The following is a 14368-nucleotide window of genomic DNA, read 5'->3' on the forward strand; positions in this document are numbered from 1 at the left end:
GACAAAGAAACAATGGATTTAAACTATACCTTGGAACAAATGGACTTAACAGACATATACAGAAGATTTCGTTCAACAACCATAGAATACACATTCTATTCAACAGCTCATGGAACTTTCTCCAAGATAGACCACCTAATAGACCATAAAACGAGCCTCAATAAATTTAAGAAAATTGAAATGATATCAAGCACTCCCTCAGATCACAGTGGAATAAAACTGGAGATCAACTCCAAAAGGAACCTTCCAAACCACGCAGATACATGGAAATTAAATAACCTGCTCCTGAATGCACATTGGGTCAAAAATAAAATCAAGATGAAAATTTTTAAATTCTTCAAACTAAATGACAATAATGACACAACCTATCAAGACCTCTGGGATACAGTAAAGGCAGTGCTAAGAGGAAAGTTCATAGCCCTAAATGCCTACATCAAAAAATCTGAAAGTGCTAGGCCGGGCACGGTGGCTCAAACCTGTAATCCCAGCACTTTGGGAGGCCGAGGCGGGTGGATCACAAGGTCGAGAGATCAAGACCATCCTGGTCAACATGGTGAAACCCCGTCTCTACTTAAAATACAAAAAATTAGCTGGGCATGGTGGCGCGTGCCTGTAATCCCAGCTACTCAGGAGGCTGAGGCAGGAGAATTGCCTGAACTCAGGAGGCGGAGGTTTCGGTGAGCCGAGATCGCGCCATTGCACTCCAGCCTGGGAAACAAGAGCGAAACTCTGTCTCAAAAAAAAAAAAAAAATCTGAAAGCGCACACACAGACAGTCTAAGGTCACACCTCAAGAAACTAGAGAAACAAGAACAAACCAAACCCAAACCCAGCAGAAAAAAATGGAAATAACAAAGATCAGAGCAGAACTAAATGAGATTGAAACAAAAATATATATATAAAAGACAAATGAAACAGAAAGTTGGTTCTTTGAAAAGACAAATACAATTGATAGATCATTAGCAAGACTAACCAAGAAAAGAAGAGAGAAAATCCAAATAACTTCACTAAGAGCTGAAACAGGAGATATTACAACAGACACCATTGGAATACAAAACATCATTCAAGGCAACTATGAACACCTTTACACACATAAACTAGAAAACCTAGAAGAGATGGATACATTGCTGGAAAAATATAATCCTCCTAGCTTAAATCAGGAAGAATTAGATACCCTGAACAGACCAATAACAAGCAGCAAAATTGAAATGGTAATTGAAAAATTACCAAAAAAAGGTCCGAGACCAGATGGATTCATAGCAGAATTCTACCAGACATTCAAAGAGGAATTGGTACCAATCCTTTTGACATTATTCCAAAAGAATAATTCCTTAAAGAACTAAAAGTGGAACCACCGTTTGATCCAGCAATCCCACTACTGGGTATCTACTCAGAGGAAAAGAAGTCATTATTTGAAAAAGATACTTGCAGCCAGGTGCGGTGGCTCAAGCCTGTAATCCCAGCACTTTGGGAGGCCGAGGCGGGTGGATCACGAGGTCAAAAGATCAAGACCATCCTGGTCAACATGGTGAAACCCCGTCTCTACTAAAAATACAAAAAATTAGCTGAGCATCGTGGCGCGTGCCTGTAATCCCAGCTACTCAGGAGGCTGAGGCAGGAGAATTGCCTGAACCCAGGAGGCGGAGGTTGTGGTGAGCCGAGATCGTGCCATTGCACTCCAGCCTGGGTAACAAGAGCGAAACTCCGTCTCAAAAAAAAAAAAAAAAAAAAAAAGAAAAGAAAAGAAAAAGATACTTGCACACACTTTTACAGCAGCAGCATTCACAATTGCAAAATTGTGGAACCAACAAAAATGCCCATGAATCAATGAGTGGATAAAGCAAAGGTGGTATATACTACTCAGCCATGAAAAAGAATGAATTAACAGCATTTGCAGTGGCTGGGATGAGGCTGGATGTTATTATTCTAAGTGAAGTAACCAAACATTGGATGTTCTCAGTGATATGTGAGAATTAAGCTGTGAGGACACAGATGCATAATAAGAATGATACAATGGACTTTGGGGTTTTGAGGGGAAGAGTAGGAGGGGAGTGAAGCACAAAAGACTACAAATACGATGCAGTATGTACTGCTTGGGTGATGGGGGTGCACCGAAATCTTACAAATCACCACTGAAGAACTTATTCATGTAACCAAACACCACCTGTACCTCAATAACTTAAGGAAAAATTTAAAAGTAAATAAATAAAAATTTTTTAAAGAATTGGCCAGATACAGTGGTGTGCGCCTGTGGTCCCAGCTACTTAAGAGGCTGAGGGAGGAGGATGACTTGAGCCCAGGAGATCAACGCTTCAGTGAGCCGTGTTTGTGCCACTGCACTCTAGCCTGGGCCACAGAATGCGTTCCTGTCAAATGAATAAATAAATAAACAAATCTAAGTACCTTAGGTTAAATTCCAATTTAGGTAAGGCTAAGAGAGAAGATGTGAACTCTGCGATCCCAAATATTGTGTCCTTTCAAGTCTACCTTTTTATGTCAATTTTTGACTACCTTTTCCTTATTTTGTGCCCTGTGAACTCTTGCATGTCCGTACCCAGGCATTGTCTATAATCCTGGCACTTTCTTATTCACTAATTCAACAAATATTTATTCTCTATCAGCTTTATTTATGCACTTCTATAGATGCTAGAGATAGGGTGAATAAAAGTAATGGCATAAACAGCAATTACTTATGTACCAACCTAATAAGATTTTATAAGAAATTTACAGTTTCATTAGAGAGATAGATATATAAACAAAGAAATTGTAATATGAACATTGTGATAATTACAGGACGTAGAAAACAGTGATTATTGCTTTCTTCAAACATAAGGTGTTAGTCAGGAGAATTTCAGTTTTAAGTGCCAGAAACCCAATTTCAAATAGCCTAAGCAGAAAATGGAATCTATTGGCTCACGTCCCTAGGAATTCCAGGAATAGAGCTGTGCTAAGGGACTCAAATAAAGTTGTTGGGTCTCCACATCTCATTCTGGGTTTATTTCTTGCTTTGGCGGCCTCACTTTTTTCTTCTGAAGATGAACTGTGAAGTGAATTCTATGGTGCACTACCCAGATGTCTCCTTTAGAACTGAAGCACGGGTTTCCTTCAAGTTTTAGGAGTGTTGGGTGCTGATGGCTCACAGCTGAGTCCCTGTCTGAGACAAAGGGAGGTGTCTCAAGTTTATCCCTCATCCCTGAGAACTGCTTGAATCCAAAGACTGATCAACGAGGGGTACAGAGGCTTCGCCTCTTGCCTTGATTCAGGATGTACCTGAAGGGCCATCCAGCTTTAGTTACCCATGGGATCAGTTGAGGAACTTGCCATCCGACTCTCGCAGAACTGTTCTATGGAGAAGAGGGCTGAGTTTATTTTTTTTCTTCTGGGGATATAGGAATGAAATGGAGAGAAGTAAGGAAGAGAAAATATGAAGTGAAATCAAACGGCTGTTCCAACTAACGAGAGACTAGGCACCTTGTCCTGTGACCCTCTTTCTGGTACCCTGAAGACTTTTATCAAGTATTTGGCTACAAGTGAGATTTTAGTGGAAGAGTCTTCCCCTCTGAACTGGCCTAGGATGGGATGGAACTGTAGAACACAGGCATATTTAGGAGTTTAGAGACATAATTCTGAGGAAATACGTTCTAGAACTTTGCAGAAACAGAGGGTGGGGCTATGAACATCTACGTAGTGAGGTTTAACTGGCAAACATCTGGATATATCTGTCACAGCAACTAATGTCTTAGATAATAAGATATAGCTTCACCAAACATTTGAGGAACTAGTAGTAAAAGTAATCAATGCTAATACATGACAGTATAATAAAATCAAGGCAAAGTGCCACAGGAACAGAAAGGTCTTGAACAACTAAATGATATATTAAAGGACAAATAGATTTACCCGGCATGATGCTGTGTATCTGTAGTCCAAGCTACTTGGGAGGCTGAAGCAGGAAGATTGCTTTGAACCCAGCAGTTCAAACCCAGCCTGGGCAACATAGAGAGCTGCCCCGTCTCTAAAATAAAAAAGATAGAAAGAAGGCCGGGTGTGGTGGCTCAAGCCTGTAATCCCAGCACTTTGGGAGGCCAAGGCGGGTGGATCACGAGGTCAAGAGATCGAGACCATCCTGGTCAACATGGTGAAACCCCGTCTCTACTAAAAATACAAAAAAAATTAGCTGGGCATGGTGGCGCATGCCTGTAATCCCAGCTACTCAGGAGGCTGAGGCAGGAGAATTGCCTGAACCCAGGAGGCGGAGGTTGCGGTGAGCCGAGATCGCGCCATTGCACTCCAGCCTGGGTAACAAGAGTGAAACTCCGTCTCAAAACAAACAAACAAACAAACAAAAAAAAAAAAAAAAAGAAAAGAAATGAGATAGCAAGAAAAACTGAAAGTTCATTGTGAAAATTTTAAAAAATAAATTATGTTCATCCATGTAGCATGATGAATAAAAATAATTGACATTTTAGGTTCCAATTAAAATATTTCCAGGCCAGGCACGGTGGTGCATGCCTATAATCCCAACACTTTGGGAGGCTAAGGCAGGTGCATGGCTCAGGAGATTGAGGGCAGTGTGGTGAAACCCTGTCTCTACTAAAAATTTAAAAAATTAGCCTGCCATGGGGGCACATACCTGTAATTTCAGCTACTAGGGAGGCTGAGGTGGGAGAATTGCTTGAACGTGGGAGGCAGAGATTTAGATTGCACCACTACACTCCAGCCTGGGTGACAAAGAGATACCTTGTCTCAAAAAAAAAAAAAAAAAAAAAAAGAAAAAAAATAATCCCAAAGTGTTTCCTCATGTTTTATTAATTAAAAAACAAAAAAACATAGCTATTGACTGAGGAGGTTTCTCTGCAAGTGTGTTTACAACTGTGGATAGTAAATCCTACCAGAAAAAAAAGGCAAATAAATTAGATAATTCCTGGAAAGCACTCTGCTTCATTCTTTTTTTTTTTTTTTTTTTTTTTTTTTTTTTTTTTTTTGAGACGGAGTTTCGCTCTTGCTACCCAGGCTGGAGTGCAATGGCACGATTCCGGCTCACCGCAACCTCCGCCTCCTGGGCTCAAGCAATTCTCCTGCCTCAGCCTCCTGAGTGGCTGGGATTACAGGCACGTGCCACCATGCCCAGCTAATTTTTTGTATTTTTAGTAGAGGCGGGGTTTCACCATGTTGACCAGGATGGTCTCGATCTCTTGACCTCGTGATCCACCCGCCTCGGCCTCCCAAAGTGCTGGGATTACAGGCTTGAGCCACCGCGCCCAGCGTTCTTTGGGGTTTTTGATGATATGACTTAATATATTAAAAAGCACAGATTTGAACTCAAAATAAAATAGCAAATTAAGAGAGCCATCTACTGGCAACTCATTGAAATCAGTTTAATTTGTTAGGTTTCTATGCCTAATACAGTACTCTCTTATAACTAATTCTAGGGTCAACTCTCTAGACATATTTAATCTGTCTGACCTTCATGTTATACTTTGTATGAAGGAGGATATCTTTAATGTAATAGCTACAATTTGTAACACAGATACCCAGGTTTAGGAATTATTCTTTGAAATTTAGCCAATTTGACTACTACGCTACAAATGATAATGACAGTATATGTCATGTTTAGTAAAGTGATCATAATAAAAGCAGAGAATATATGTCCAGCATTGGTCCATTGGTCCATGTCGTTTACTTGTACTGATTCTTTTTTTCTTTCTTTCTTTTTTTTTTTTTTGAGACAGAGCATTGCTCTGTCACCAGGCGCCAGGCTGGAATGCAGTGGTATGATCTCGTCTCACTGCAACCTCCGCCTCCCAGGTTTAAGCAATTCTCCTGCCTCAGCCTCCCAAGTAGCTGGGACTACAGGTGTGTGCCACCACACCCAGCTCATTTTTGTATTTTTAGTAGAGACGGGGTTTCACCATGTTGACCAGGATGGTGTCGATCTCTTGACCTCGTTATCTGCCCACCTTGGCCTCCCAAAGTGCTGGGATTATAGGCGTGAGCCACCGCGCCCAGCCTGTATCGATTCTTATAATCTTCACAAGAACCTTATAAAGGAGGTACTGCTATTATTTTCATTTTGCAGATAAGGAAACTGAGCATGGGGAATTCGGATAATCGAACAGCTAATAAGATTTTCTCTTAAGATTAGACACAAGGCATAGACATTGCTCTTGTCACTTCTATTCAACATTGTTCTAGAGGTTCTAATCTGGGCAATTAGATAAGAAAAAGAAATAAAGCACATTCAGATTGGAAAGGAGAAAAGCAAAACTATCTGTTTACAGATGACATCATATACACAGAAAGTAAATCCTAGGTAAACCACAAAAAAGTTTTAGAGCTAATAAAGAAGTGTACTCAAGGTGGTATGATACAAGATCAATATGCAACCATCAGTTGTTTTTTTCCATTCACTAGGAATAAGTAATCTGAAAATGAAATTAAGAAAAGTTAGCCGGGCGCGGTGGCTCAAGCCTGTAATCCCAGCACTTTGGGAGGCCGAGGCGGGTGGATCACAAGGTCAAGAGATCGAGACCATCCCGGTCAACATAGTGAAACCCCGTCTCAACTAAAAATACAAAAAATTAGCTGGGCATGGTGGCACGTGCCTGTAATCCCAGCTACTCAGGAGGCTGAGGCAGGAGAATTGCCTGAACCCAGGAGGCGGAGGTTGCGGTGAGCCGAGATCGAGCCATTGCACTCCAGCCTGGGTAACAAGAGCAAAACTCCGTCTCAAAAAAAAAAAAAAGAAATTAAGAAAAGTTTCATCTACAATAGCATCAAAAAGAATAAAGTACTTAGGAATAACTTTAACACAATAAATGCAAGATTTCAACACAAAACACACAAAAGTCATTGAAAGAAATTAGTGTTTTAAATAAATAGACATCTGTGTTCACGGATTGGAAGAATTGATATTGTTAAGGTGTCAATACTCTCGAAATTGAGCTACAGATGCAATGTAATTTCTATGAAAATTCTGGCTAGCCTTTTTGTTTTTTACAGAAATTGACAAGATTATTCTAAACTTCATAAGGAAATGCAAGACACCTAGAAGAGCCAAACAGTCTTGAAAAAGAACAAAGTTGGAGGTCTCATTTTCCAATTTCGAAACCTACAGCAAATTTATAGTAATCAAGACAGTATGGTGCTGGCATAAGGATAGGCATATATATCAACAGAATAGAATTGCAGGTTCAGAAATACATCCATAACTCATGGGCAACTGATTTTCAACAAACATGCCAATGCAATTTAGTAGGGCAAAAACAATCTTTTCAAAAACGATGCTGAAACAACTGAAAATCCGCATGAGCAAGAATGAACGCTTACCTCATAGCATATACCAAAGGAACTCAAAATGGATCATAGACCTAATTGTAAGAGCTAAAACTATACTTTTCTATCTTTCTACCTTGTCTAAAATATACTTTTATAATAACAAATTGGGAAATATAGTTAAACTGCTGGTCTTCTGTTATTGAATATCATCAAATTGATGAATATCAAATTGAATATCAAAGTTGATTGAGCTTTATTATTATTTATTATTGCATATGTCTATGTATCCTGTTGATAGTCTGGCAATGTTTGGATAAGCAATAAAAGAATGACATACATAATTTATAAATTATGGCATACTGTATTAGTTTGCTAGGGCTGCCATAAGAAAGTACCATAAACTGAGTGGCTTAAACAACGGAAATTTATTATCTTACAAATCTAGAGGCTAGAGGTCCATGAACAAAGCATTGACAAGGCCATTTCATGCTCCTTCTGCAGGAGCTAGCAAATAACTGTTTCATGCTTCTACCGGAAAATATATTTCCAGGCGTCACATGGAGTTGTCCCTGCATGCTTGTCTCTGTGTTCAAATTTCCCCTTTTTATAAGGACACCAGTCATATAGGATTAGTGGTTCACCCAACTCTGGTATTATCTCACTTTACCTTAACTAATCACATCTGCAATGATTCTGTTTCCAAATAAGGTCATATTCTGAGGTACTGGGGGTTAGGATTTTAACATATAAATTTTAGAAGCAGGGGACATCATAATTCAACTTAGCACACACGCTTATTCCATAGGATTACAGTAGTTTTTTTCCTTTATTTTCAACAAAATAATTAAGCATGTTATTATAATCAATATTTTTACGTAAATTATATTCTATTGTACAAGGGCTTGAGGAATTAAGAAATAAAAAAGTGTAAGGTTATAAAATTTGCATAAAGTTTATAAATATATATTAAAATAAATGTAAAATTAAACAATTATTTTCATATTTTAAAGTTATTTTTCTTCTGAAATTGTTAATTTCATTTATTAACATTTCGTTTATTAAAATTCAAAGCAAAAATATTTTTATTAATAAAATAAAAATTATTCAAGTAAAATAATTTATTTTGAAAATATTTAATTATATTTAATTTTAATTTTATTTAATTCTTGTTAATATTTTATTTTTTTATTTTAATTTTAATTTTTATTTTTATTTTTATTTATTTTTATTTTTTTTATTTTCATTTTTTTTTTGAGACGGAGTTTTGCTCTTGTTACCCAGGCTGGAGTGCAATGGCGCGATCTCGGCTCACCGCAACCTCCGCCTCCTGGGTTCAGGCAATTCTCCTGCCTCCTGAGTGGCTGGGATTACAGGCACACGCCACCATGCCCAGCTAATATTTTGTATTTTTAGTAGAGACGGGGTTTCACCATGTTGACCAGGATGGTCTCAATCTCTTGACCTCGTGATCCACCTACCTCGGCCTCCCAAAGTGCTGGGATTACAGGCTTGAGCCACTGTGCCCAGCCTCTTGTTAATATTTTATAAAGATAAAACTATTTGCACTGTTAATGTGCAATGCCTGTCTTGTTGCTAATGTAAAGAATTGTTACATTAATATTAAACATTACATATTACTCTTAAATGTATATATATAAAATGTATATATATTAAATATATATATTAAATATATATAATATTAAATGTATATATATACACATTTGAGAGTAATATGTAATGTTTAATATTAATGTAACAATTCTTTACATTGGCAACAAGACAGGCATTGCACATTAAATAAAATTAAAATTAAATACAATTAAATATTTTCAAAATATTAAATCTTTCTCATTCACTACATTATTTATTTTGTATAACAAGTTAGTTCAGCTCTTAGTGTTTTTTTTTTTTTTTTTTTTGTGTGTGTGAGACGGAGTTTCGCTCTTGTTACCCAGGATGGAGTGCAATGGCACCATCTCGGCTCACCGCATCCTCCGCCTCCTGGGTTCAGGAAATTCTCCTGCCTCAGCCTCCTGAGTAGCTGGGATTACAGGCACGCGCCACCATGCCCAGCTAATTTTTTGTATTTTTTGGTAGAGACGGGGTTTCACCATGTTGACCAGGATGGTCTCGATCTCTTGACCTCGTGATCCACCCGCCTCAGCCTCCCAAAGTGCTGGGATTACAGGCTTGAGCCACCGCGCCCGGCTCAGCTCTTAGTGTTTTTAAGATGGAGTTTCACTCTTGTCCAGGCTGGAATGCAGTGGGGTGATCTCAGCTCACTGCAACGTCTGCCTCCTGGGTTCAGGTGATTCTCCAGCCTCAGCCTCCTCAGTAGCTGGGATTACAGGTGCCCACCATGAGGCCTGGCTAATTTGTGTGTTCTTAGTAGAGACAGGATTTTGCCGTGTTGGCCAGGCTGGTCTTGAACTCCTGACCTCAGGTGATCCACCCGTCTTGGCCTCCCAAAGTGCTGGGATTACAGGCCTGAGCCATCATGCCTGGCCTCTTAGTGGTTTTAAAGAATAACATTTATGATCTCACACTTTTTGTGAGTTAGGAATTGGCATGGCTTATTTAGCTGGGTCCTCTGCTTGCTGGTCTCTGACAAGGCTGCAGTCAACGTCCTGGCCAAGGGTTTTGGTTTGGGGTCTCATTCGAAGGCATGACCAGGGAGGAATGTGCTTCCAAGTTTACTCAGTGGTTGTTGCCAGGATTCAGTTCTTTGGAGGTTGTTGAACTGGGGGCCTAAGTTCCTTATTGGCTGTTGGTCCTAGGCCACCCTCAGTTGTTTGTCACATGGGTCCATCCAACAACAGCAGCTTGTTTCATCAAAACATGTGAGCCAGGAGGGCAACGGAATCTGCCAGCAAGAGAGAAGTCATAGTACTATAAAACTTAATCATGAAAACGACTTCCCGTCACTTTTGCTGTATTTTACATGTTAGAAACAATTCACGACGACCGGTCCACACTCAAGAGAAGCAATTACACAAGGGCGTAAATACAATGAGCTGAGAATCGCCAGAGACCATCTTAGAAGACTGTCATAGTCACAATACCTAACTCTTTCGAATTCCATGGTGCTTCATGAGTACTTAGGAACCACAAATTGGAATAGGAACAGAAGCAAGAAAGTGAATGCTTTGCTTTAATGGAAAATGATTATTTGCTATGGAGGAATCTATTGCATTCATGCTGAGAGGAAGAACTTGACAAGTTAATTAGTATTTTTTCTTACCTAAGCATTTTGCTACTCAAGTCCTCTCCATACTCTGAAGCAGTATTTGTCTTTGATATTCCCACCAGCAAAACCCACAAAGTATTACAGCATTTGAACACAGTTGCCTTTGGTAGGGCAAGAGATATGGAGAAGCATTTCTCTGGGGTCTGAACAATGTTACAATGTTAGCTGTGAGAATAGATGTTTAAGATGAAGGGTTGCACGAATCAGTGCTGAGCACCCGTTAGACAATGATGAAGGCACTCATAGGGGCTGTGTGTGTGTGTGTGTGTGTGTGTATGTGTGTGTGTGTGTGTATGTGTGTGTGTCTGCGTGTTGTATGTAAGACCCTCTAAAGCATGAGGATACAGAGTAGCAGTTCTTTTTGCTTAGGGATAGTGGCAGAACTGCTGTTTAAGATACCTGGAACCCAGTAGGGACTAAATATTATTAGACTCCTTGGCTTGTCTAAGGTGTCTCAACTTTTAGTTGATTTGAACTCAGATCAGTCTGACTCCAAAACTCACATTTCTTTTAATTCCTTTCATTCTTTTGCAAGTTACTATTTTGTGGCCGGCAGCGGTGGCTCAAGCCTGCAATGCCAGAACTTTGGGAGGCCAAGGCCGACGGATCACAAGGTGAAGGGATCGAGACCATCCTGGCCAACATGGTGAAACCCCATCTACTAAAAATACAAAAAAAAAATTAGCTGGGCATGGTGGTGTGTGCCTGTAGTCCCAGCTGTCCGGGAGGCTGAGGCAGGAGAATTGCTTGAACCCGGGAGGCGGAGGTTGCAGTGAGCTGAGATTGTGCCACTGCACTCCAGCCTGGCGCCTGGAGACAGAGTGAGACTCTGTATAAAAAAAAAAAAGTGGCCGGGTGCGGTGGCTCAAGCCTGTAATCCCAGCACTTTGGGAGGCCGAGGCGGGTGGATCACGAGGTCGAGAGATCGAGACCATCCTGGTCAACATGGTGAAACCCCGTCTCTACTAAAAATACAAAAAATTAGCTGGGCATGGTGGCACGTGCCTGTAATCCCAGCTACTCAGGAGGCTGAGGCAGGAGAATTGCCTGAACCCAGGAGGCGGAGGTTGTGGTGAGCCGAGATGGCGCCATTGCACTCCAGCCTGGGTAACAAGAGCGAAACTCTGCCTCAAAAAAAAAAAAAAAAAAAAAAAAAAAGTTACTATTTTCTAATTATATATATGGATTATAAATGATTTGTGAAATGCAGAAAAGTGGTAAGAAAAAAGAATTATTCAGTTTCATAATCTAAATGCCAACATTGTTGATATTTTGATCCGTATTTCTTGATTTTTTTCTTCTAAGTGTAATTTTTCATTCTGTTGTTTAACAGAGGTTTGACCATTTTACAAGCATAATTTTTTATCCAGTTGTTTTCACTTACCATTACAACATAAGGCACATTTCCATGTTATTATAAACTATTCATAAACATTATTTTTAACAAACTCATGCTCCTTTTTCTACATTACTCTGCTTTCCAGGGAAAGACAGTAAGTCAAATATTGCTCATAAACATTCCTTCTGTTAGTCTAAATTGCAGCCTGGCCCAATTTCAGATTTCTCTAAATCTAAAAATAACCTTTCTCTCACTCTCTCTGTCTTGATGGAGGATGAACTATTTTTGGTATTTGGAGACTCAGGAATTCAGGGAGCTTGGAAGAAGGGGGAAGGGTCAAACTGAGCCATTTGTTACTTTAACCAAAAACCAGATCTCAAACTTTGACTTGGGGCAAGAGTCAGAAAGGAAGCTACTAACTTAATATTAGCATCAACTCTTGATGTCATAAAAACTCTACTTTTAAAACAATTATAAAAATCTTGGCTTTTTTTTTTTTTTGAGACGGAGTTTCGCTCTTGTTACCCAGGCTGGAGTGCAATGGCACGATCTCGGCTCACCGCAACCTCCGCCTCCTGGGTTCAGGCAATTCTCCTGCCTCAGCCTCCTGAGTAGCTGGGATTACAGGCACGCGCCACCATGCCCAGCTAACTTTTTGTATTTTTAGTAGAGACGGCGTTTCACCATGTTGACCAGGATGGTCTCAATCTCTTGACCTCGTGATCCACCCGCCTCGGCCTCCCAAAGTGCTGGGATTACAGGCTTGAGCCACCGTGCCTGGACTGGCTTTTTATATATTTATCTATATTGCATATTTTGTGTGTGTGTGTGTCTGCATTAGGTGGTACCCCAAGCCCAGTAGGGCTGTGGTTCTTGCAGACTCATAGATATACCACCTGGTAGTCTTGGATAAAATCTGGAAGAATTCTCTGGATTACCAGGCAGGGATTCTTCTTCTCTTTCCTTCTTTCTCCCAAACAAACGGGGTCTCTTTCTTTGTGCTGAGCTGCCTGGAGCTGGGATAGGGGTGACATAGCACCTCTATTGCCACCACAGCTAGGACTATGCTGGGTCAGACCTGAACCCAGCACAAGCGTTGGGTCTTGCCCAAAACCTGCTGTAACAACTATCCAGATGCCGCCTATGTTTGGTCACAACCCTAGGGTTCTGCAGTCAACAGGTGGTGAAGCCAGCCAGTCTTGTGTCATTCCCTTCAGGGCAGCTAGTTCCACCATGCACAGGTCCAGAAATGCTGTCTGGGAGCTAGGGCCCAGAATTGAAAACCTTAAAAATCTACCTGATACTCTATTCTATTGCAGCTAAACTGGCACTGAAACCACAAGACAAAGTTCTTCCCACTTTTCCCTCCCCTTTCTCCAAGCAGAGGAGTCTCTACACATGCCCACCGCCACCACAGGCCCATGGGGAGTAATCCAGGGTATTGCCAGTGTTCCCTTAAGGTCCATGGGCTCTTCAGTCAGATTGTAGTGAGTGCTGCTAGGCCTAGGACTCACCCTTCAGGACAGCAGGCCACTTTCTGGCTCAGGTTAGGTCCAGAAATGCTGCCTGAGAGCCAAGGCCTGGAATCAGAGACATCAACGCCCACTTGGTGCTCTTCCCCACTGTGGCCAGCCAGACTGGGTACCTGAGGTTCAAGCAAAGCCCAATTGATTCTTCCCTCTCCTTTTCTCAAGCAGGAGTTTCCCCTCTTAGCCACCAGAAATTCGCCATTTCAACCATTTCAAAGTATACAGCTAATTGACGTTTAGTGAATTCTCAGTGTTGCACAACCATCACCATTATCTACTTCCATATTGGGTTCTCATCACTCCAAAAAGAAACTCCATATCCACTATACAGTCATTCTTCATTTGCCCTGGAAAGCACTAATCTGCTTTCTATCTCTATGGATTTGCCAATTCCGGATATTTCATATACATGGGATCATACAATATGTTGCCTTTTGCAGCTGTCTTCTTTCCCTTATTTAAACGTTTAAAAGGTTCATTCATGTTATATCTGTACTTTATCCCTTTTTATAGCCGAATAATATTCCTTTGTATAGGTAAACAACATTTTGTTTATCCATTCATCTGTTGATGGGCATTTGGGTTATTTCCACTTTTTGGATATTGTGAATAATGTGGCAATGAACATTGGCATGCAAGTATCTGTTTGAGTCCCTGTTTTCAGTCCTTTTGGGATTGAAGGGATGCACTCACCCAAGCTGGAGTGCAGTTGTTAGGAGTGGAATTGTTAGGCCATACGGTAACTCTAGGTTTAACTTTTTGAGAAATGTCCAAACAGTTTTCCACAATGACTGCACCATTTAACATTCTTACCAGCAATGTATGAGGGTTCCAATTTCATCATATCCTTGCCAACGTTTCCTATTTTTCACTTTTTTATTACAGCCATTCTAATACATTCTAACTGCATTTTCTTTGATTCTGTATTTTTCTATTTGGCATCTATACAATGTCAATGTTATTTTAACTATATTTTCCT

This window comes from Saimiri boliviensis, chromosome 11, assembly GCF_048565385.1.
Source record: "Saimiri boliviensis isolate mSaiBol1 chromosome 11, mSaiBol1.pri, whole genome shotgun sequence".
In the NCBI taxonomy this organism is placed as follows: Eukaryota; Metazoa; Chordata; class Mammalia; order Primates; family Cebidae; genus Saimiri; species Saimiri boliviensis.